The sequence below is a fragment of the Indicator indicator genome, chromosome 3 (assembly GCF_027791375.1).
Source record: "Indicator indicator isolate 239-I01 chromosome 3, UM_Iind_1.1, whole genome shotgun sequence".
NCBI classification, from domain to species: Eukaryota; Metazoa; Chordata; class Aves; order Piciformes; family Indicatoridae; genus Indicator; species Indicator indicator.
This window is the reverse complement of record NC_072012.1, coordinates 5,874,055-5,899,534: the sequence shown is the minus strand read 5'-3', so window position 1 is coordinate 5,899,534 and position 25,480 is coordinate 5,874,055.

The following is a 25,480-nucleotide window of genomic DNA, read 5'->3' as shown; positions in this document are numbered from 1 at the left end:
TGAGGTAAAGAACAGGGATTATGGAATATGAGGTAAGGAATAGGGATTATGGAATCTGAGGTAAAGAACAGGGATTATGGAATATGAGGTAAGGAATAGGGATTATGGTATCTGAGGCAAGGAATATGGATTATGGAATCTGAGGTAAAGAAGAGGGATTATGGAATCTGAGGTAAAGAACAGGGATTATAGAATCTGAGGTAAAGAAGAGGGTTTATGGAATCTGAGGTAAGGAATAGGGTTTATGGAATCTGAGGAAAAGAACAGGAATTATGGAATCTGATGTAAAGAACAGGGATTATGGAATCTGAGGTAAGGAACAGAGTTTAGTATTGCCCCACTGGAGTGATGCAAAACAAAACAAAAGTGTGTATCCAAACTTGTTTTCACTGCAAGGGAGATGCTCAGTGCTGTCAGAACAAGAATCTGGACATGTGTCTTGTACCTTGAGGCAGCATGGCTCTGGAACAAACCTTGTCCACACCTTGCCCTCTCCCAGCTGTATCACCATGGTCAGAGGGCTTTGTATCCATGGTGCTGGCCAGTGCAGCAAGGGAGGGTGTGCATGTCAGTATGGGACTGCTAGTGAGGGAGTGAAGGGTCCTGAAAGCCAGGTGTGTTTCCCTCAGAGAATTCTCTCTGGCAGAGAAGCCCTTTTTAAAGTCTGTGTCTCCGAGCAGAAGGCACCAGGGGAGATGAAGGTTCCAGGACCATCTGCTGGGTGAACTGTGAGAGAGGCTAGTCTAGAGAGAAGGTCTGTAAAGAGAGGGTATGCACATGTGCACACAGTCAGCAGCTGGAAGGGCAACAATAATGCTGCTCTGTTCTCAGCTTACAGGGCCAAGAGGACAGCCACCAGTATGAAATGAACCCTTCTGCAGTTTAATACTGCACACTTCCTTGGGCAGCTCACAGTCACAGCGTGTTACTGAGGATAAGCAGCTACCAAAGAGCCAGAAATAAAAAGAATAAAGTATTAAGACTACAATGTTTCAGTCCTCAAGTTGTAAAAGTCAACCTTTAACTACCTAATGCCACCAGAAGTATTTTCTCTCTCAGCACAGCACACTACAGTTCTTCATTTTGGACTGGAATAGCTCCTAGGACTGCTGGGTATTCCCCATGCTGAGGAGCAAGATCTGCTTTCTCTCTGAGCAGCAGAGTCCTTTCTTAATAGTATTAAAATCTAATGCAAGTCCTTCCAGTACTTCATTTTCTGGAGTAATGATTCAGAGAAGGACTTGACCATGGACTTTAATGGAAGACTGTGCAAGAAGAGATGTGGCAAAGTACCCAGCAGAGTGAGTATGACTGTAGGGACACGATTCTGTCATCTCTTGGGTCCTACTGAGTCCGTTTCTCTAAAGAACCCATCCTGGCTGATGAACATTGCCAGGAAATCAGAATATTGCTAAGTGGCTTCTAAAAGGGAAGAATGGCAACCAGGTCACCTGTCCCTCTGGAGGTGAACATTGGGCCTCCCATCTGAGAAGCCATAAAGGTTGGTGTCATCACTCAGACATTTGCACAGAGACTGGCAGAGTGAGTCCCCCCCCTCCGCGGTCTCCTAGTGTGACCTCAGGCCTGCTGTTTAACCTCCCCAGGCTGTGGTTTACCATTTGTAAAGGGGAGATGCTGCCACCCTCCTTCCTGAACTCACAGGTGCTTTTCTAAGCCTAAAAAGTGGCATGGTGAGGTCTTAAAAGCTGTGTCCCTAAGAACAGCAGATAAAAACCTCATCTTCATCATTGTCCATTGTTATTCCATAGGTCTTATTACCACTTTTTCCATCTAGGGGCTCTATTTATTTCCATGTTTCCTGCCTTCTCCTTGCCATTTGTTCTGGCATTGAAGCTACCATTAGCCAGGCATCTGAGCCAGAGAATCCCAGATATAAACTCCTTCAAAGACTGGAAGATGAGGGATGAAAACAGAGTTTTGGCTCCTAAAACGTGAGTTCAGCTGGGGATTCAAATTCCACCTAGTTTGGGGTTGTGTGATTGCAATGTTCCAGCTCAAGCCTGTCTCTCCAGTTGTAAGGTGGAACTCATGACATTCAGATTCCTTCCAGAGCACGGAAGGGATGTCACCATAAACATTACATTATGACTTCCCTACAGGTTGCTGCAACAGAAACTAACCCAGGAACAGCAGAGACCTTTAAAAAACATCATGACCTTTCAGCAACAGAAAACATGGGAAAATCTAAGTCTTAAAGCAACTAATTGAATTCTGGCTTGGCACTCTGTGCAAGTCCCTGGGTGAAGAGAAGTTTAGGTGAGGGATTTCAGTGCTGCCTCCTTAACTGCAGGCAGTTTTGCATGTAAATATTTTAAGCCTGAGATCTTGGTGTACCCTAATCCAGGCACTGGTGCTTCTAAAGTGCAGGGATTCATTATGAGAGTGTCGTTGTGAGAAAGGCAACCACAGTAACATCTAAACTCTGAATCTGGACATGGAAAAAATAACAAAGCAGAAACAAAAACAAAGAAAAGAAACAGAGTCTGTGTTGGAGCCTTTCTAAAAATCATATGTGAGAATCCAGATGGAGAAAGTTCTGGGTGCTGTTCATGCCTAACATGATCAGCAGATAGATGAGTGGCTTGGAGACATAAGTGAGCTAGAAAAAGTGCCAGACTGCTAGCTGGGATTTCAAGGAGTGTTTGTGGTAAGCCACACTTCAGATCTTTTTTTTTTTTTTTTTTTTTTTCTGTGGCCCAAGTGCTGTCTTAGAGGCCATGAATGGAAACTTAAGGACCAAATATTTTAGGGCTGGTCGTGACTTCAAGATAGTGATTTTCCAACCTGTAAGCCATTTCCCCTCTCAAGACTTGGGATCAACAAAACAAAGCAGTCTCCCTTCCTCAGAAAGCTCCTAGCATCCAGATCACAGCATTACATAAGGGGAAGGGCTCCACTAGGATTCTCCTGGCTCCAGGCTTTAAGCTTGCCTCAAAACTGTATTTCAGTTCTTCTCAGTTTTTGGGCTGGGGAAACTCATTGCATCTCTTTCCCCTTCCCCCCTCCCCTGACACTGACAACATCCTCAGCTTCCCACTTTCTTCTCCCAGTGAACATCTGATACTTAAATGGGCACTTTCAGTCTGTGAGATTCACCCCAGGCTTGTCCAAGTGGTTCAGTCTCCTTCCTTTCCCCTTTCACCATGGCTGTTATGTAAGGAGGTAGCATTTGCTGCTTCCCTGAAAGACAAACCCTGTAACATTCCTGCTGTGAGCATGTGTGGATAAAGTGGTGGTTTCCTATTCTCAGAGCTGCTGGAGTGCCAAAAAAAAAGCCCCAAGAGACAGGCAAACCATCTTAGCCCTTCTGTGGGGGTCAGGTGAACTGACTCAGCAATAGACCTTGGTTCTTCCTGCTCAGAGACACAAGCTGCTCAAGGGGTCTGAAGTGACAATCAGCCTGAGCAGACCTGACAGAAAGTCATTAGGAAGTGCCTGTCATGACAAGGGTGTCCCAGGCAGAAGAGGCATTCCTGTCCCTGCACTCACGCTGCAGGCTCCAGAGAGTGTCCAACACTCTGTCTCCTACTGCTCCAGCACAAGCTACAGGCTGGAGAGGGAGAAAAGCCCTCTTCCAGTTGGATTTCCCCCCCAGCAGAGCTTTATGTGCCTGCCTAATATGAAACAGCCTTTTCTATCTCTGTTCAAGTTTGGGAGGCTTGGACTCCCTCCAGAAGTTTTGATTAACAGCTGAGCCTAAATCAGAGCTGCCTGGGGTCTCCTTTGCCTTACTGACACATCGTAATATCCTTTCATCTGCTCTTCCAAGCCAGTTCCTTCTCCTGTCAAGCAGCTCCCTCCCTCTGACAAACAGCCTCTCCCTTGCTACCACCACACTGAGCTGGTTCAAAACAGGACTTCCACCACATGGGGAGAGCTTCTTGGTTCGAACGACTCAGAAGCAGACTGCAAAGGACACTGGATTATGGACTGCAGGCAACCAGATGCATTCTGTTAAAGGTGCTCAGCTTCTTTAGGCCCACTTCAGGATTTACCTGGGTAGGTCAGGGGCCACACCAGTAAAGCCACACTGTTCACAGCATCTCATGGAGGCTGAAGCACTCTGACAGCACCAGTCAGGATCTGTACACTACTCCTGGCCATACAGAGAAATGCTCCCACTGTGACTTGACTGATGAATAGATTCAGTTCTTGGAGGTGGAGCAGATGAGACCAAAGCTAATAAAACTAATTTACATTTCTAAATGGGCTGCCATTTACCCATGCCTGAATTAGCTAAATCACAACAGGCTTTTTTCCCCTTCTATTTCTGGACAGCTGGTGTGGCTGGCTAGGACTGGTATTGAACACAGCAAAACCTGTCACTCACAAATGGCAAACTGGTGAGCTTGCTCGTGCTGTGCCAGTGGGGCATGCACCAATGCAGTCAGGCCAAAGCCAAGGCTCAGCTGCAGCTGAAACTAGCAAGGAAGGTAAAAACCAGCAGTTTCTCTGTGTTCATTGGTGGAAGCAAGGCCAAAGACACTGTGGATCCATTGCTCAGGCAGTTAAGGGGCCTACAGTGAAGACCCAATCATTTTGTAGTTGAAGTTTCACATGTAAGCCTGGTCCATAGGCCTCCCAGGTTTCAGAGTCTCCAACACAGTCCAGAGATACACCCAAAGGAAAACAAGTTGGGGATCACTTCACCCAAGTGGACATGTGCAAGCCCATCAGACCAGACAGGGGGCTAAAGAAGCTGCCTGACTAATTCCTATCACCTTTGAACGGTTATATCAGCTGGAGAAGATTCCTAATGCCTGGAATAAGGTCGATGTTGCACCAACCCCAAAAAGGATAAGAAGTGTCCAAGGAACTCATGGGCATCATAACCTCAGTCCTTGGGAAGGTCATGGAAGGAATGCTCTTAGAAGCCACTTCTAAACATGTGAAGAGCGAGAGGGTGACTAGAGGGAACCAGCATGGATTTACCAAGGGAGGAAGATGCCTGCCCAACTTCATTGCCTTTTATGATGAAGTGCCTGACATGGTGGACAAGGGGAGGGAAAGAGATGGTGAATGCCTTGATTTTTATAAGGCCTCGACATGTTCTCCTGTAGTGTCCTCATCATCATCACTGATCATTCCTCACCTCGAGTCTAAACCTTCCCTGGTGCAGCTTGAGACTGTGTCCTCTTGTTCTGTCACTGGTTGCCTGGGAGAAGAGACCAACCCCCACCTGGCTACAACCTCCCTTCAGGTAGTTGTAGACAGCAATGAGGTCTGCCCTGAGCCTCCTCTTCTCCAGGCTAAACACCCCCAGCTCCCTCAGCCTCTCCTCACAGGGCTGTGCTCCAGACCCCTCCCCAGCCTTGTTGCCCTTCTCTGGACACGTTCCAGCATCTCAACATCTTTCTTAAACTGAGAAGCCAAGAACTGGACACAGTCCTCAAGGTGTGGCCTAACCAGTGCTGGGTACAAGGACAGAATGACTTCCCTGCTCCTGCTGGCCACACTATTCCTGAAGCAGGCCAGGATGCCATTGGCCTTCTTGGCCACCTGGGCACACTGCTGGCTCATGTTCAGCAGGCTGTCATTCAGAGAGACTGGAACAGCAGGAACAGGCTGAAGAGCTGGGCTGGCATGAAGCTGATGAGATGCAGCAAGAACAAGCACAAAGTCTTGCATCTTGGATGGAACAGTTTCATGCAGTAATGCAGAGTGGTGGCTGACTGTTGTGAACCAGCTGTGCAGAAAAGCTCCTGGGTGTCACAGCAGACAGCCTGCCGAAGTTGAAGGAGCACTGTGCCCTCAAGGCAAGCAAAGCCAGCAGCATCCTGGGCTTCACTGGGAGCAATGCAGCCAGCAGGCCCTGAGAAACCCTCTCACTCTGTTTGACACTTACATATCTGGATTACTGTGTCCTGTTTGGGGATCCTCATCGAGAAATGAGCTGAAGTGCAGTGGGCAGGCCAAAATGCTGGCATCAGGGCTGAAGCACATGGCATACCAGGAGAAACTGAGAGAGCTTCTCCAGTCTGGAGAAGAAAAAGTGTGGGGGGGGAGATCTTGTTGTTGTCTGCAAAGATCTGATCACAGGGTTTAGGTAAGATGGAGACACTTCCCTTGGAGGTGCATGGTGATGGGGGCAATGGGCACAAGCTGCAATGTGGAAATCTCCAAATGACAATATTTACCACAGGAGAGGTCAAATACTGGCATGCCATTTTCCAGTCTCTTTCAGGCAAAATGGAAAGAAGGGTTTGAAATCTACCTGCCAAGATCTACCTCACATTCCTTTCTGAGAAAGTGTGTGCAGAGGATGGCCACACTCTGCTGATGGCTTTGGGCAGTTCTCAGGCCCTTCAGCAATAGCACAGTGTCACTGAATCAAAGACTAATGTCATACTCCCTTCGCTATTGCTGTGGGTAAATTGATGACACCAATTCCCTCTTTCAAAAAGCCTCAGCAGAACACCTCTGCACAACCACAGCAACTGTTCCAAAATAGCTACTAGAGTTTAAAAGTTCTACTCCCAGACCGCCTCTAAGAGTGATAAATTCTAATCAAAGCCTAGGAAAAGAGATGCAGTGGTGCAGGGAGTGCATTTGGAAACTGTTTCATAACCTTACAGTCCTGTCCATCACCAAAAACTTCAGCTGGAAGCTGAAGCTGAAAGAGGTTTCTGCAGAGCAGGCAGCTTTTGGGCACCATTCCATCACACAACCATGGCCTGGCAAGTTGGCACTTCCGCTTTTGTTTGGTCAAAGGATTTAGTTTGTACCTGGGTAAAAATCTCTGCACTGCAGAAAGGTTCTCAGAATCCAGCTTATTAAAGTGTCCCCTGCAAGTGGGGATTGTGTTGCATTCTGAATTCTCCTCATCTCTCCTCACACTGAGATGATCAGAGGCTATTCTCTCCCTGTTCTCTAACCTCTGCTCCCAGTGGGAATGGGGCTTTCACCATTGCCTTCAGTTTTTTTCTGCCTCTGCTTTCCTCTCTGCTTCCAACAGTGGTTTCCTCTCTTGTCCATGTAACTGCCTCCACCATTGTATCTCTTGCTGAGATTCCTGGACAATTGTCATTCCTTCTTTTATTTCCCTGCTTTCTGCAGCATACAGGCAAGGAGGTTTCATGTACTTCCTATGGCTCTTTGAACCAACAGCTGCCCATGATCAGGGAACCATTAGAGAGAGCTGACTTTGCCTCTGGAGATGAGAAAATTCTTTAGAGTCTCATCTTAAAATCCAGGGATAACAATGCAAATGTCATGAATGAGTGATGGGGATATTTCTGAGATACAGCTGAATAAGAAAATTAAGAAAGCTTTTACTATTCTTTACTCTGGAGCTCAAACTCCAGATCAGACCCTGAACCATTTTCTAAATGTCAAACCAGAGCATTCCCATTTCACTTTTCCCCACTGTGGGACAAGAAGGACAGACCTACTGCAAGGAAAGCCAAGAGCTTCCCAAACACAAAGGCACTGGTAGAGCCACCTAGGTGCAGTCATGTGGAGACAGCAGTGGATGATAAAGAGTGATAAAAGTGCTTTGCCATCTGATTATCCTCAGCAAAGACAACAGTTCAAAAAGGGGGCCAAACGATTTAGCAAATCGTTTGGGCTAAACTTGGGCCCAAACGATTTAGCAAAGTATTTAGGTAAACTGCTGTAAATGTCCCTCAAGCTCATTCCTACCTCCAAATAAGAACTGGTTACAGCTGAGGGGATGCAAGGACAAAGAAGAGATACCTTCTTCCCACTCTAACAACCCAAGGTTAGCCTTGAGCACAGCCCAGCCAACCCCCAAGCTGTTATCTCCACTGCATATTCTCCCCAGAACGTCAGATTTAGGCTTCCATGATGGTGCCCACATCTTCCGACATTCCCCCCTCAGCATACAAAAGACAGAAAGTAATCCTGCAGCCTGGGCAGGATTCATCTTCCCACCCCGACTGCTGGTGGCTCCTGGGAGCTTCAGACGTGTCATTGATAAATCTGCAGTTTACAGCTCTGCTGTTGCCTTTGCACAAGAAAGGACAACGAGGAGGTTGACTTCAGTCATCAGATTAACTGGAAGGGAAACAACAGAGACATAGGACAAAACTCTGGAAAGAGAAAGAGGAGCAGGGCATTACCACAGTGTTAATTTGTGTCTGGAGATGTATACATAAACAAGGGGCTTAAAGAACAAAAGTTGACTTCTCACTTCCTGCTTAACAAGTCCGTAACACAACATAAATATGTCAAAACAGCTCCAGATGCTTCATGCTGAAAATCAGGTTCCACTCAGACAAAGTCTGTGTGTCCTCTTCTGGCAGCTACCAGTTCAATGGCACTGGTTTAAACATCATTTTTAGAACAGGTTTCATACCTGGCCAGATGAGCTCACAACTGCTTCCTGTCAATTACAACTGCCTCCTGTTAATTGCAACTAATTCCTGCCAATTAAACTGCCTCCTGTTAATTGCAACTAATTCCTGTCAGTTACAACTGCCTCCTGTCAGTTACAACTGCCTCTTGTCAATTACTAGAGAGTTTGTTGACAAGCAGTCCTGACAGCACACTTTGCTCTCTGTTGTTTGCGTGGTTGGTTGATTTACAAAGGGGTGAGTATGTGTGGGAGAAGGGCAGCCAGGGGGACACTGATCAGGAGATGGGAAATAGTCATCCTCTAAGCAATCCCTCAGCACAAGACACCTTCAGCTGCCCCCTCTTCCCAAGCAAGCTTTTGCAGTTCAGGTGTGGATTTTTCAGGTTCTCTGGGTGCTTTCTCCCCAGGGACAGCCCTCGCCACAGCACAGACAGCACAGGCTTCACACCAGCCCTTCACCCAGTGTCACACTTCCCTAAAATCCCCAGCTTTATGCCCAGAGGCAAAGCAGCAGAGGCAGTCTGTAGTCCTGTGCTGCAAGCGTGGCCTCAGGTGTGACCCTGGAACACTGCCAGGGCGCTCACATCTCCCCTTCCTGGCAAGACTGCAGCACCCCGTTATTCTCAGAACAGACAGCAGGATGGATCCTAGCCTTTTCCCAGGATGCTTTCCAGGATCATTTCACCTGAGGACCTTCTCTTTACTCTCCAGAGTTCCTGTGTAAGCCAACACTAACTCATCATCTCCTGTAATGCAGGCAGCTCATAACTCTGACAGCCCTTGACACCAACAGCATGAGAGCATTTTCCAGCTGAACCAGCTGATATCCCCCACCGAGCTGACACTGACTGTGACAGACCTGCAAAGCCTGACACACTGCTTCCAGTTGTCTGAGCCAGCAAGATGAGATCCTAGCCAAATGCATAAAGGGATGGCATTTTTTTCAATGACACAAGAAAAATGAGTCCCTTAGGGCAATCCACGACATTTTTAGTGGGAAAGGAAACATTCTTTCCCCCAATATTTTACTACCTGACAGGGACAGTTATTCAACCCCAACTCCTGGTATCAAGCACAAGTGACAGCTTCTTTGAAAGGAACAACTGAGATTGATTCTGAACACAAAACAACCTGAAATAAACTCCCAGTGAAAACTGCTCTGACAGCGAATGAATGGACAAGCTATTTGTTGGCCATCCAATACAGATCCATGCAAGCAGATGAGATATTGTGGGGACAGAGGGCTTCCTGCCCAACCTCTCTGCAGCTACAGCAAATAACCTGGACAAAATCCTTGCAGCATCATTGCTCAGGGTCAGCAGCTGCCTTCAGCTGCAAAGCTCAGATTCTGCCTCACTCCTTGCACAATGGTGGTCTTCTCAGCAATGAACTGAGAAGCTTCCTAAGCAATCAGAAGATTCAAGTGCTGTTTCTGCCGTGAGGGACAGCAGTGCAGTATGTTCCCTGAGTCCCCTGCACAATACTGCAGACAACTAAACCAAAGCAGCTACAGGCACAACTCCATACATTGAAGAGGAGATCGTGAACCCAACCTGACTCTGAAGGCAAAAGTAATGGAGGTTTGCTAGGAGTACAACAGTCATGTCTTCAACCCTAGAGTCTGTCCAGCAGGCAGTGAGGCATGTATGTTAGCTTTTACAGCAGGAGCCTGAGCCTCAGAAGCTGCCAGTCAACTCAGGATGGTACCTACCTCTGTGTATGTCAAAGAACACCCCAGGACTTGATGCTTCCCATGCTGCCAGAGCTCTTGCTCTGTTCAAACAGGCACTGAGCCTCAGCACAAGCCCCAGCTCACCATTACCTACCAGAAGGACTTGGCAGTGCATGCACCCTGAAGGTTCAGGTTTAACACATCCAGCTGCCCTCCACTCTTCAGAGCTCATGGCAGGAATAGGTTGTCTGTGAAGGAAGCACAGAGGATGGATGTGTAAAGATCCAGCAAGTGATAAATCACACAGAGCTTCCTTTGCCTCAGACACACACACCAAACCTTCCTGACACTGCACTAGAACACATTCACACCTTGGGAAGCTGGGGTCTGGGGAATGCCAGAGGCTGTTCTATCAAGGACTTTAACTCACTGACTTCCATGACAAATCTTCTGCAATACATCTGGACCCTGCACTGACCCCTTCTCATGACCAGTCAGGACAAGCACTAAACCTTTCCCTTTTTCACAGACCCCTTGGTTGCACTGGAAGTATTTTTATTTATTGATTGTGAGCATACTTGATTTGGATTTGTCTTTCTGCTCACCTCAGTCACTTTTACATCTGGCCCTGAATTCACCTTGGAAGCAAACGCAGCGCCAGGGTGACTGAAGGAAACAACCCTGCTTGTCTCAACACCATCTGTGAGATGTGAGCAAAAACACAGCACAAGCTCAACTCACCCCTCCTAAAAGAGTGACAAATATGAGTAAGAGGCACCGCTCAGGAGGCACCTCTGTGCAGTAAACACTCTGGAATAATATTCCAGGCAACAACTACAGAGGCTCTAACAACAGCTTGACCATTTCAAACCAAGTGACTCAAAGGAAAATCTTCCAAACAGGCACCACTGGGCCTTTGACTCAGCCCAAGCAAGGCTTTAACTATTGCCTTGCCACTACAGCCCACAGGTGACTACTGCCAGCCGTGGCTGGCAGCCACTCGTGCAGCAATGTACAGCACAGCAGACTGCTTTTCCCACCACCTCTCTTGAGTAGCTGCTAGGACTTCCTCCCTCTCTGTGATGCCAGAGATTTCACTATTTAGCAGAAATTTCATTAATTAGCTATTTTAAACCTTTTCTTTACTCCTTTTTTTTTCTCACTCCTTTCCTCCCCCCCCCCCCCCCTTTATTCTTCTTTTTTTTCCCCCTTTTTCTTCTTTTCTGCCCTCCTTAAATAACTCGACTGTTTTTGGATTAGCTGAAGGCCTACAAGCTGGTTTTAATTTAAATATAAATACCCAGAGTGCCTGTGTGATTGTGCTAAAAATAGATTGTTTTCTGTTCTAAATGTTTAACTGATCTTAAAGTTGGGGTGGAGGGGAATGGGACAGGACGTGCCAGGGCTTTTCAGTGCCTCAGATCAGCAGCATTCAGTCTCCAGAGAAGTGGGTCAGATCTGAGATACCATGAGTTGATCTGGAAATGCTCTCAGCACACCCTAGCAGCACAGCTACCGAGTGAGCGTTCAGAAACCATGAGGGGAAATCACTCAGTGCCGGGGCTGAGCGGTCCTGAGCGAGCTCAGCCATGGCAAGTTCAGAGCAGAGAAAGAAGCTGTGGTGAGGGCAGTGACTGAAATTTTCCAAATAAATAAAGCAAACAAGTTGCTCCAGGAAGAAACTCATACCTATGTGATTTATTAGAGTGGGAGGTAGTCCATGAAGGCAAGATGAACCCAGTGAACCAGCAGTCACAGGCCACCCATGGGCTGCCTGCAGTGCCTTCACTCCTTGTAACTGGGCCGTGACAACTGGTACAGACCTGATCTGCTCCAAGGTGTGTGAGGCTTCTAGCAGTGCTCAGCAACTTCTACTGGCATCAAGGCTGCTGATGAGCTCCAACGTGGGTTAGTATCAACAAGGAAAAATATAGGGATCCTATTTACAGCCTGTTGGCAGCAGACAGGTAAAAAAAAAAAAAAATCAAAAAGTCCTTCTCCAAAATCAATGTTTGCTTTACTGAGGGCCTCCTTAGGTGTACATTGGAAACAATTCTGTCTGTCTTCCACCACAGTTAAGTCACCCTACGTCTTGGTGTGCCAGCCAGTAGTAGTTAGCAGTCCAGAATCAACAGGTCTCTGCTGTTGAGCAGTACCAGACCATACTGGACAAAAGCAGACGTAAAATATTAAATGTTGACATGGCACCTGATGAACAGTGATAAGGAACAGAAAGTGGGGACTGATGAGCTGTTCTTCATGTGCCATGGCATAAGGGCCAGCACCATTAATGTGAGGAGTGTCTTTAGCAGCTGGAATCCTCCCCCTCAGCAGAAACTAGCTGCACCTCTCCTCATCACCCACTCTCAGTTCAAAGGAGGTCACATCACAGGACTGATGATCAGAGGGCTGGAGCACCTCTCTATTGGAACAGAGTTGGGGCTGTTCAGTCTGGAGAAGAGAAGACTCCCAGGAGACCTTATTGGGGCCTTCCAGGATCAGAAGGGGGCTACAAGGGACTTTTTAGGGTGTTGGTAAAGATAGGACTAGGGAGGATGGAGCAAAATTAGAAATGGGTAGATTCAGATTGGATGTTAGGAAGAAATTCTTTGCCATGAGGGTGGTGAGACACTGGAAGAGGTTGCCCAGGGAGGTGGTGGAAGCCTCATCTCTGGAGGTTTTTAAGGCCAGGCTGGATGTGGCTCTGGGCAACCTGATGTAGTGTGAGGTGTCCCTGCCCATGGCAGGGGGGTTGGAACTGGCTGATCCTTGAGGTCCCTTCCAATCCTAACAATTCTATTCTATGATACTCCAGTCTAGTCACTGGCACCCTGTGCAATCATTTCATTGTGGGCAAAGGCACTATAAAACAAAATTCATGAGTACTCTCACTTCACTTCCTTTGACAGGAGGAACTTTATCCCTGTTGCTGAAAGCCATGGCTGGTCACCCAACGCACAGAGAGCAAGAAAGAAGAGCAACCTCCAACGTCAGGCTGCAAGCAGGAGCCCTGTACTGTGGCTGCTTCCTGATTCTGCTGTCTGCACACAGTTCTCTGTATCTTGAGCTTTCCACTGGCAGGGGCTCCCAGATCCAGAAACCCTGCGTTCTGAAGTCCTGACACTCTGATTTAAGACTAAAGTCATTCCTTTTCTCCTTACCACTTTATGGCAAGTGATGGGGTTCAAGTCCTACATATTCTGTGTCCATTCTGACCTCATCCTTACAGATGCCATCTATGGTTAGATCCATGGGCTGAAGCCAGTGGGCTGATGTTTAACAAGCCCAGGGGCTGGGTCCTACACCTGGGTCACAACAACCCCAAACGACACCACAGGTTGGGGCACAGTGACTGGAAAGCAGCCTGGTAGAAAAGGATCTGGGGGTGCTGGTGGGTGGCTGAACATGAGCCAGCAGTGTGCCCAGGTGGCTAAGAAGGCCAAGAGCATCCAGGCCTGTACCAAACCCAGTGTGCCCAGCAGGAATAGGGCAGTGATGGTGCCCTGTACTTGACCCTGGAGAGGCCATAGCTTCAGCACTGGGTTCAGTTCTGGGTGTCACAGGATAGGAAAGACATTGAGTGGGTGAAGGGTGTCCAGAGAAGAGCAATGAGGCTGGGGAGACGTCTGGAGGGCATCATATGAAGAGAGGCTGAGGGAGCTGGGGTTGTTCACTCTGGAGAAGAGATGGCTGAGGGTAGACCCCATTGCTCTCTACAGCTACCTGAAAGGAGGTTGGAGTGAGGCTGGCATTTTTTCCAGCCCTAGTGATTCTATGAATCCAGGTGCTAGTGGAAAAAATACCCCTAAAGCCCTTGTCATGAGGTATATTTTTTTTCCATCAAGTCAGTGGAGTGACGCTTCCAGAACCATGAACTCTGTTATGTCAGATTTGCCACCTGGCTTTCCAAGCAAGCAGGCAGGTAATGCTCCTCAGACTCTGCATCCTGCAGCAGTGATACAGTTAGGAACAGCAATCTCAGTGGCTAACAGAACACTAAACCAGCAAAGTGCCTGAGAACCAAACAGCTCTGACACTGCTGGAGGTGCTGCACGGTTGGGTGAGCTCCACTGTTACTTCTAGCTGGATGTATCCACGGAGTGAAACAGCTGATGGGTTTCTGTAGCACATCATGCAGCCAAGTAGCCCTGGGCAGTGAAGGCAGATATGGATTGGGAGTGTTGCCATTTCATTAAAAGAAGAAAGAAAAATACTTCCTTGCTGCCTAAAAGCCAGCACCAGCTCCTTACTGCCCCTGGGGCTAGTGGACATTCTATGATTCTGTGATATGCATCACCTTAGAGATAGCGAAGTGAAAGGGACCCTACCTCAGCACAACTCTGTCCTCAGGTCGAGCCAATTGCAAGAGCAGGGCAGGAGTGTGGCAGGGTGTTTATGCCAGCGGACTTTCAGCACGGGAGGCTGGGACTCAAGTCCCTCAAGCCAGGAACAACCCATGCGATGCAAGTTCTCTAGCAGGAGGAGACTTCTCTGTACTTGGAGGGAATCCTCCCTTACAATGTACCACCAAAGAAGCAAAAAGGCACTCCTGTGGGCAGAGATGCTGCACTGCCTCAGGAGCTGTTTCATCTTCAGCTGCCTGGTGGCACTGCAGCCGCCTTCCCCTTGGTGTTCTGCTAACAAACAACATGCTCCAGGGCTTGACCTTCTTGCAGGCTTGCCAGCTCTGCCAGGGTTTAGTTTACACACTTGGCACACACTTCAATGAGCCTCACTGCAGCAGGCAGCTCAAGCAGGCTTTTTTACTTTCTCAAAAGGAGAAGAGTTTGCTGCAAACCATTTCAGTACTATCAGAACCCCTTCTTCCACCTCCTCCAAACCTTATTAAAAATAATATGCATAGTTATTGTAGTTCTTCCATGCTGTCATAATTATGTCCTGAAAAGAGTGTGAAATGTGCTTTTCCACATAATTTACAGCTTTCCTGTGATTCATGAAACCTCTTTTCATGTGAATAATTGGTCACTTCTTGTTTATGTATCACCATGGTACATAGCCCCTAGCAGGCCAAAAAAAAAAAAGACCCAAAGCTGATATTTAACCATTAGCATTCAGACAGAACCTACCCCATGCCCCCTGCCCCTCACTCCCAAACTCCTTGCTTTCTACCTCCCCCCATAAAAAGAGGACACAGATTTTTTGATGAAGGAAATGTTTCCTAAAAAGATCCTGACAGTTTTGCTCCTCTTAGCACCCACTAGCAAAGATTCTTTTTTGCTTCATGCTTGTTTTCTGTTCCACGTTTTCCACCTTAAGGAAAGCAACCAAGAAGGCCCTTCCAAACAAATTGAGATGGTGGAGAAGCAGGAATGGTCTGAGTGCATGGCTGCTGGGAATGGCAGCTCTCCAAACGCCAGTTTGTTTATTTCTCAGGGAACTTGTAGTCAAAATGACACTCAGCAATAATCACCTGAATTAGAAAGCACCTCAGTACGTCTGAGAGTAGTGCCTCAGCTTCTGAACCCTTCCATGGCATTTGATTTTTACAGTGCAGTAAACTGAGGCACAAATTGATTTGTTTACAATGACTGCTCAGTGAGTCACTGCCCAAGTGATTCTGCAGTCAAGCTTTGACTTGCAAAACTCCCAATTCTGCCTTTGGCTTCCTAAATGGACTGCATGATTATCTCAATGTGACCTGAGATGAATGAATGAGTGTCTTTTGTATGGGGGTGTGCAGTTGTGCTTCCTGCCTTGAAAGCTGAGGGCCACCTTGTGCAGCATTTTGACAGTAGACGAAAAAAAAAATTAAAAAAAATCAGACAATTACATTTCTGCTTGAGAGCATCTACCATGGCAATCCAAAAATACATCAGAACACAGAAGTCAGCAGAAATACTAAAGAACATAGGAAAAAAATCTGTTAGCTTAAGACCAGCTATCAATCTAGCCCAGTAGGTTGTGTGATTCTGTAGAACCATTGCAAAAACTGAATGCAAAAGGAAAAAAGGTTTGTTACTGAGAGTACACAAGGACATCAATCTCCTTTTTACCACAAACCCAAAGCAACATTGGCTTTTCAGACTAGGGAAAAAAAGCTGAGTGGCTTTTACCTCATATAGACATGAGTCAAACCCAAACCCTCAAAATCTGATCTTATTAAAAAAAGGAGGGTGAGCTGTGAGGTTTTTGTTTTCCTTTTTTTTGGCAGCAAGGTAGAGACAGAAGGGAGTGAGACTTTGGCAAGTGGAGGGGGTTAGGACATGGGAGGAGAAGAGGACAAAGGAAAGAGAAAAACAACTGCTTGGAGTCTAATATTCTGATTCAAATACACCTTAGCAGCACTGGCTGGAAAGCAGACTCAGAAGTGGAAAGAATTTCTGGATCCAGATCAAGACAGCAGAAATATCTTAATCTTTGCTGGGCCATGATCTCCTGAGAAGGCTTCTGAGAATTTGATCCTGTCATTCCCAAACTAGAATCTCAAAACTGATTTGGACCAGAACTACAGTCAGTTTGAAAATCTTATTTCTTCCTGTGGAAACAACAACAAAAAAAGAAACAAAAATGGAAAAAGCCTCAGCCAAAGCCAGAGTGCATGGACTCATTACAAGTTCAGGAAATCGACTCTATTTAAGTCTCTTTCAGCACCACTCTCCAGCTTTAATAGTGCGTGAGTGGAAGCAAATATTACACAGAAGTTCATTCTCCCCTCCTGGTCCCCTGCCTCCCTGCCCCCATCCCAACCCTAACTCTGCATCTGAATGGTTGGAATCTGTTTTTCCTCCCTGATGAGTCTTGTCAGCCCTTCTTGCACTGACCACCATCTCCATTCCTGTCAGCATTACTCACCCAGCTATCCCCGTCTGCGCTCTCCATCGCCGCGGGCTCGCGCTCTGCCTTCAGCTCAGGCCTTTTGCTAGCTTTGTCGCCAGCTCCCAGTGCTGCTCCTTCCTCTCTTATCAGCTGCTTTGCTCTGCCTCTTTAATCTTCCAACCTTCAGGACTGAGTATCTCACTGTCAGTTGAGTACACCCAGCTTTCTCTAGCGCTGCCAGGACTCTGCTTCAGAAGGACTCCAGTGCTGAGAGCAGCCTCTCCTCACCACAGCTACTGCACACCAGCTTCTTCCTCCAGGCTCTGCTTTTTCTCCCTCTTCTCCTCATCTCAAGCTTCTAGCTCCTGCTGACAATGTAACAGTTGTGAGATAAGAAAGGACCTATGGGATATTTGCATTGGTTTTCTGGCTCTGCTGACATGACCATAGGGGATACCAATTTAGGTTGTTGCTGAGGGTCCAGTGTCAATGCCTGTCTGATGAGTTGACCTTGGCCAGCTACCAGATGCCCACCGAGCTACTTGCTCACTCTCTTTGTTTAACAGGTCAAGGGGAGAAAAATAAGATGAAAAACCTCACAGGCTGAGGTAAATATGAGGAGGTCATCTCACTGTCAACAGGCAAAGTAGACTTAACTTGGGGAAAACAAATTTAATTTATTGCCAGCCAAAATCCTAGAACAGCTCAGGTTGGAAGGGAGCTCAGAGCTTGGAGGTCTCTTCCAACCTGGTTGATTCTATGATTCTATGATTCAGGTAGTTGTAAACAGCAATAAGGTCTCCCCTGAGCCTCCTCTTCTCCAGGCTAAACACCCCCAGCTCCCTCAGCCTCTCCTCACAGGGTTTGTGCTCCAGACCCCTCCCCAGCTTCGTTGCCCTTCTCTGGACACGTTCCAGCATCTCAACATCTTTCTTGAACTGAGGAGCCCAGAACTGGACACAGGACTCAAGGTGTGGCCTGACCAGTGCTGAGCACAGGGGCAGAATAACCTCCCTTGTCCTGCTGGCTACACTATTCCTGATCTAGGCCAGGATGCCACTGGCTCTCCTGGCCACACTGCTGGCTCATGTTCAGCTACTATCAACCAGTACCCCCAGGTCCCTCTCTGCCTGGCTGCTCTCCAGCCACTCTGTCCCCAGCCTGTAGCACTGCTTAGGGTTGTTGTGGCCAAAGTGTAGAATCCTGCACTTAGCCTTGTGAAATCTCATCCCATTGGCCTCTGCCCACACATCCAGCCTGTCAAGGTCCCTCTGCAGGGCCCTCCTACCCTCCAACAGATCAACACCTGCTCCTAACTTGGTGTCATCTGCAAACTTACTGATGATGGACTCAGTCCCCTCATCCAGATCATCAATAAGGATATTGAACAGGATGGGTCCCAGCACTGATCCCTGGAGGACACCACCAGTGACTGGCTGCCAACTGGATGTGGCACCATTCACCACCACTCTCTGGGCCCAGCCCTCCAGCCAGTTCTTGACCTATTACATACTCACTGTGCAGGGTTTCACAGGTTAAACACCAGAGGGCTGGGAAAAAAATCTCCACCCCTAACTTTCTCCACTCAGTCTTACTCCTGTACTGAATCCGTATTTGTTTATGGTATAAAATGAGACTTCCTGCAATGCTGGTGGATTGTTACTCTTCCACAGCTTTCCCCCTTTATCCACTCAGAGCCACCAGCTGCCTTTTGGTCTCCATTTGTACAATGAGGACCAGTCATCTTCTACCAGATCTCCAGGAGGGAAAGGCTGTATTCAGTGTGCTCTTATGGGCCCAAGCCCACTGCATCATCTTCTCTTTAATGGACTTCTGTGAGGACCCAACATGCTTTGAAAAGTTCTGTCTCTGCTGAGGCCCTGTGATTAAGGATCTTTGTAGATGGCCTTTGTTTTTAACTCCAGTTTAGATGTACCTGGAGGATAACAAGTTACCCATTGGTCAGTAATGTGCCCTTGTGGCCAAGAAGGCCAATGGGATCCTGGGGTGCATTAAGAGGAGTGTGTCCAGCAGATCCAGGGAGGTTCTCCTCCCCCTCTACTCTGCCCTGGAATACTGCATCCAGTTCTGGGCTCTCCACTTCAAGAGGGACAAGAATCTGCTGGAGAGAGTCTAACAGAGAGCTACCAGGATGGTGAAGGGACTGGAGCACTGCCCCATGAGTAGAGGCTGAGACCTGGGGCTGCTTAGTCTGGAGAAGATTGAGAGGAGATTTAATAAATGTTTATAAATATCTGAGGGCTGAGTGCCAAGAGGGAGGGGACAGGCTCTGCTCACTTGCACCCTGGGATAGGACAAGGGGCAATGGATGGAAACTCCAGCACAGGAGGTTCCACCTCAACATGAGGAGGAACTTCTTCACTGTGAGGGTCACAGAGCACTGGAACAGGCTGCCCAGAGAGGCTGTGGAGTCTCCTTCTCTGGAGACTTTCAAGCCCCATCTGGATGTGTTCCTGTGTGACCTGTGCTGGATTCTATGGTCCTGCTCTGGCAGGGGGGGTTGGACTTGATGATCTTTGGAGATCCCTTCCAACCCCTAAAATCCTGTGAGCCTGTGATCCTATCCACAGGGTAATCAATAGGGAAAAGAATGACTCAGCAGTTTCAACTCTCCTCTACTTCCTGGCAATCATAGTTACAATACAACTGCTGAGACTGAAGCCACAGGTGCTGCCAATGTCTGCTTTGGTCCTACCAGCTCTGCTCACGTTCTCATGTTTGCCTGTGTATTGGAGTGACCTGGACGTCCTGACATGAAGAAACTTTCCTGTAAACAGGATCATCGACAGGAATTTGACACATGGAGTGGTTGCTGCTTTCCAAACTTTTGCCTTATCTCTATCCAAGCTGATTAGCAGCCTGTCAGCTTGGTATGCAGTAAGCCAAATAATGTGGGAGTGATGAAACTCAGGGCCTGCAGAATTTTATTCACATTTCTGGCAGACTGTCCCCAAGAGCTAGTGGGGACTCCATCCTCTCTAGAAGCACAGGAGCTCCTGCTCTGGTAGCTGCAGCAGAAGCAGTCTACCAGCTCAGACTGCACTGGGATTCACAAAATCAAGTCCCTGTGTTTTCTAGGCTATCCTACAGTGGTGGCATTTGTTCAGAGAAGGAAAGTGGTCACAGAATGGTCACAGAATTAACCAGGTTGGAAGAGACCTCCAAGATCATCAAGTCCAGCCAATCACCCAACCCTAACTAATCAACTAGACCATGGTACTAAGTTCCTCACCCAGGCTTTTTTTAAACACTTCCAGGGATGTTGACCCCACCCCTTCCCTGGGCAGCCCATTTCAAAGGGCAATCTATCTTTCTGTGAAGAATTTCTTCCTAACATGCAGCCTAAACTTCCCCCTGTGCAGCTTGAGACTGACTCCTTTCTCCTGAACTCCTAACCAAGATATGTTTGTCAAGAGTTTCAAGTTGCATACTGAGGGACAACCTGACAGCCTGGCACACTCCTGATGTCTCATTTCTAACAGGAGACTGTAAGATCACACATGAAGACAGCATTAGTGTAAAGCCAACCTGAGAGCTAACTCCAAGCCTTCACCCTGATGGGAAAGTGAAGCACTGAGCACAGAACTGAGGTTAACAGCAGGATGGGAGAAGCAGGGCAGAAGTGTGACACTCTTCTTCAGGTGATCCACTGACCCAGCCCAGCCATGGCTGCTCCCCTGGTGATTTTATCACAGAATCTAGAGTACTTGTTGTTTTCTTTAACACCTGACCTCCTGGGATCATGTAAATCTTAGATCTCATAAAGGGAGGAAAAAAGGCTTTCTAGCACTTGCATTTCCAAGGAAAAGCTTGAATGTTAAAGACTTCAAAACTGCAAGGAATATCAAAAAAGCATAATAATTATTAAAATGACAAAAAAAAAAAACCAAAACCAAAACACTTTATGAGTTTCAGAAATGGAGATGCTGGAATAGTTGATGATAATATTTGACCAGCATTTTGTAGCACTGTCAAGAAAATGCACTGGGGCAGTAGTTTACTGGCCAACGAGAGGCAAGCACAGCAGCAGAAGGAAATCTCAAACATGCCCAGAAGAACATCACCTCTCTAACAGAGCTGAACCCAAAGCCCAGTGATAGGTGATGCTGCTTCTGCAAGATAAGATGACAGATGCTAGGGCAAAAGTGACCAAAGCCTGGCAGCAATGACAGCAACTAACACTTAGCTCAGCTGCAGTCCATCCGAGTACTTTGTCAGCATCCTGCCTGTAGGAGAGAAGATGGCATGGGAAAGCCAGAAGGGAGGACTGGGTTGTACAGGGATACCATTACATCTCCCCTGATCCTGCTTACTGTTGTAGATGAGGCTAAAGCTGATCTTGACAAGACTTCCATCATTGAAGGAATGAGACTGCTTCACTATCTCTCCTGGTGCACCTTGAAGTGCTTGTGCTGCTTGTTCTTTCTGACAGGGACTTGTTTCACATGCTTTAGAGGCAATCAAACAGCCTGTGAAATGAATCCAGTCCCTAAACTGGGAAGGATGAAAACCCATCTTCTGAGTAATTCTGCCTGATCAGCTAGGCACCCCCCTCTTGGCCACCAAGTGCCACATCCAATCCCCTCTTCAAGACCTCCAGTGATGGTGACTCCACCACCTCCCTGGGCAGTCCATCCCAGTGCCCTATCAGCCCTTCTATGAGGAAGTGCTTCCTAATATCCAACCTAAGCCTCCCCTGGCACAGCTTCACACCATGCCCTCTTGTCCTGTTCCCTGGGAGAAGAGCCTGACCCCTACCTGACTACAACTTCCTTTTAGGTAGTTGTAGAGAGTGTTTAAGTCCCCTCTAAGTCTCCTGGACTCTCTTTCTCCTTGTCCTGATAAACTTATCAAGATTCAGCCAGCTTTTTATCAAACTCCTATGCAGCTCTAAATGTCAGCCAGCTGAACTGCCAGGAGACTCAGAGCATTTTATAATGCTCTCATTTTTCTTTGTCAAGTCAAAGTGGTAGTCAAAAAGGCCTTTGGCTTTTATGAGAAGACAAAATAACTGGGAGAAGGAGAACGAGTGTCAACGACTTGCCATCATCTGGTGGGGACTGTATCTATTGATACAGATTTATTATCAAATCTGACAAAAATCCCACCCAGAGATAAATCTGTAGCACTTTGGTAACTGTATCTGTAAGACACATGTGCTAAGCAGCTCATGCTTTTCCTTCAGCAACACTGAGTGTTGAATAATCCTTTGTGCTTTGTATCATCCATGCCAGACAGAAGAAAGCATCTTAAAACCCCTGGCTTTGTATATGGCTGAAATAGGAGGAATTACAGCAGTGTAAAACCAGTGTGAATCTCTGGCACATACTGGAGTTGTTATAGAGCATGTAAGGTATGGCTAAAATACTGACACCACAGCTGTCACAGGAAATGGGTGGCAGTATTATTGGTATTATCATATTGGCTAATAACAATAGTTATTACTATCACAGGAATGCTGTCTCACTTGAGCGGTGATACAAGTTTAAAATACACACTAAAAACTAAACAAAACTAGTTAAAAAAATCAATCACAGAGTCATAGAATGGTTGGAGTTGGAAGGGACCTCCAGAGATCATCCAGTCCAACCCCCCTGCCAGAGCAGGATCACCCCAGGCAGATCACACAGGAATGCATCCAGGTGGGATTGGAAGCTCTCCAGAGAAGGAGACTCCACAGCTTCTCTGGGCAGCCTGCTCCAGGGCTCTGACACCCTCACAGCAAAGGATCTCCTCATGTTGAGGTGGAACCTCCTGGGTTCCAGTTTGTACCCTTTGTTCCTTGCCCTGTCACTGGGCACCACCAAAAAGAGCCTGGACATTGATCAGGTCTCCTCTCACCCTTCTCCTCTCCAGACCAAACAGTCCCAGGTCTCTCAGTCTTCCTTCACAGGAAGTTCAGGTCCCTTCATCATCCTCATAGCTCTCCTATATGACTTTATCCTCATGCAGTGCTCTCCTGAAGAGCAGATGGGTTACAGAGGACTGACCACCACCCTCTCCCCTTTGACCCCACTGCTTGTCCAAGGCCAACTGAATGACACTGAGGGTGAACTCAGCTCCCTGTGATCAGCAGGAGACCCAAGAGGTCACACATCCTTATTTCAACTTAACCAAAAGCCACCAGGTTGGACACCACCAGATGTCCACACTCAAAGGGAGCAGAGTGTGCAGACAGGACCCACCTTCATCTCCAGGTGATCTGAGTCCTCCTCTCCTCATGCAAATAATTCTGTTTCCATCCTGGTGTCATCGAGTGACTGAAGGCTGCTTTGGAGTGAGCAGAGGAGGATGTTCCAGGCTTTGATGTCTCTCAGGCTTGTTGCCTCTGCCTTCTTTCTTCTGATGAGGAATCTCCAGACAAGAACGTCTTCACATGACTGCAGCTGGGGAAGGCAGAAAGTGGCAGCTCCAAGCAGAGTCATGAATGATGTCTCTCACTCTTGGTTTGGCCTCCTGTGCAATAACAATGCAGGCAGCAAACCAGCACAGGGTCACTGCTATGGCCACTGTGGTCATCTGTATTTCATGTTGCTAAATCCTGTACTGTCAACAGCACCTGTGGTTAGCTCTCTGCACTTTCAGGGCATCACTCCAGGTCTCCATAATTAAATGCTAGCCATGCTTCCCACAGAAGCATTGGAAATGGAAACACAGAACTGGAAATGCTGTAACCCACCCTGGGGCAAGACTGACCTTCTGCTCCACATCTGAGGGACTTTGATGGGCATGCACCACCACACCAAGCGAACTGCTTAGGTTATGTCCCAGCTGCTTAGGTAATCTCCCAAGTTCTTTAGCTAGTGAAGCACAGGCTTTCAAAGGCACCTATCACACTGGAGCTGAAGAGAGTGCAACTCTCATGGCTACCAAGATGTTCAACTGTTCAATGTGACCCTAATCCCACAGCAGTGTTGTTAGTTTTATGTGGGCTTAAAAATGAGTAAAGAAATCTCTTCTGGAGCTGTACTAGCAGATAGACCATCAGTTCACAGAATCACAGAAACATTCAGGTTGGAAAAGACCCTCAGGATCACCAAGTCCAACCCAGAACCCTACTCTACAAGGTTCACCCCTAAACCACAGCCCCAAGCACCACATCCAAACCACCTTTAAACACATCCAGGGTTGGTGACTCCACCACCTCCCTGGGCAGCACATTCCAATGCCTGACCACTCTTGATGGGAAGAAACTTTTTCCTAATGTCCAGTCTAAACCTCCCCAGTCACAGCTTGAGGCCATCCCCTCTTGTTCTATCACTAATTACCTGGGAGAAGAGACCAGCACCAACCTCTCTACAATGTCTTTTCAGATAACTGTAGAGAGCCATGAGGTCTCCCCTCAGCTTCCTCTTTTTCAAATTAAAAAGCCCCAGCTCCTTCAGTCCTTTGTAACATTTATTCTCCAGACTCTTCCCCAGCTTCCTTGCCCTCCTCTGCACTGGCTCCAGTACCTCCACATCTCTCTTGTATTGAGGTGCCCAAAACTGGACACAATACTCCAGGTGTGGCCTCACCAGAGCTGAGTCCCAGGGGACAATCCCCTCCCTACTCCTGCTGGACACAGCATTTCTAATCCCAGCCAGGATGCCATTGGCTTTCTTGGCCACCTGGGCACACTGCTGGCTCCTGTTCAGCTGCTTGTCCATTAGCACCCCCAGGTCCCTTTCTGCCAGACAGCTTTCCAGCCACACTTCCCCAAGCCTGTAGCATTGCTTGGGGTTGTTGTGACCCAAGTGCAGGACCTGGCACTTGGCCTTGTTGAAGCTCATCCCATTAGTGTTGGCCCACTGACCATCCTGTGCTCTATGCTTGAACACCTACCCATCAAGAAAACTCACAAGCTGGAAGCCAGATTAGGTTTGAGCTCCAATCTAGATCATTTAACACCTCCACTAAGTCTACTTGATAACTACACTGACACTGTGCATGAACTGAAAGTGAACATAAATTGCTCCCTTGATGAACAATTTTTTTAGTGGCTCTTTCCTACTAGGAAAGGAGATGAAATCTTATCACACATTCCATTCCACCTAAGGAGCAGGCAAAAATCTGTAAGCTCAAGTACATGGATGTAGAAAATCCAGAGCAGAAGAGGAAGGTGCAGGGAGCTGTGTAGGATAGTTTTGGTGTAAATAGAAAGTAGCCCTTTGAGGACAGGCCTGCATGGATCGTTTCAGATAGTCAGGAACTGATGCTGCCATTCACTGAGCTGGGAGAACATGAAGCAACTTTTGATCAGATGCCAGTGTAAAGCTGCACCAAAATCTCAAAACCCTAAGGCAATCTCAGCCTCTGGATTGGCTACTGCTCCTGCTTTGCATTGCCTTCTTATGACGGAGGGAAAGAATCCAACGCTTCAAGGAATCCAAGTGTCCTTTGCCAGTGAGACTCTTGGAGCAAGGCAGAAATGCAAATATCTTAAGACATTTGTCTATAAGCAGCATACAGAAACTGTGGGGCAAATAATTTCTTCGTTGTTCATGACTTGTGCCCAGCCTCAGAGCTATCTAGAGTTCTGTAATAGAAGCAGACAGAGAGCCAAGAAAAACCACACAGAAATAGAACAGAAACGTGTCGGGCTGTACGGTATCACGTATTCAATATCCACATTCACGGTTACATTCCCAAGCATGAACATTTATTTTCTCTTATTTCATTTACAATTCTTA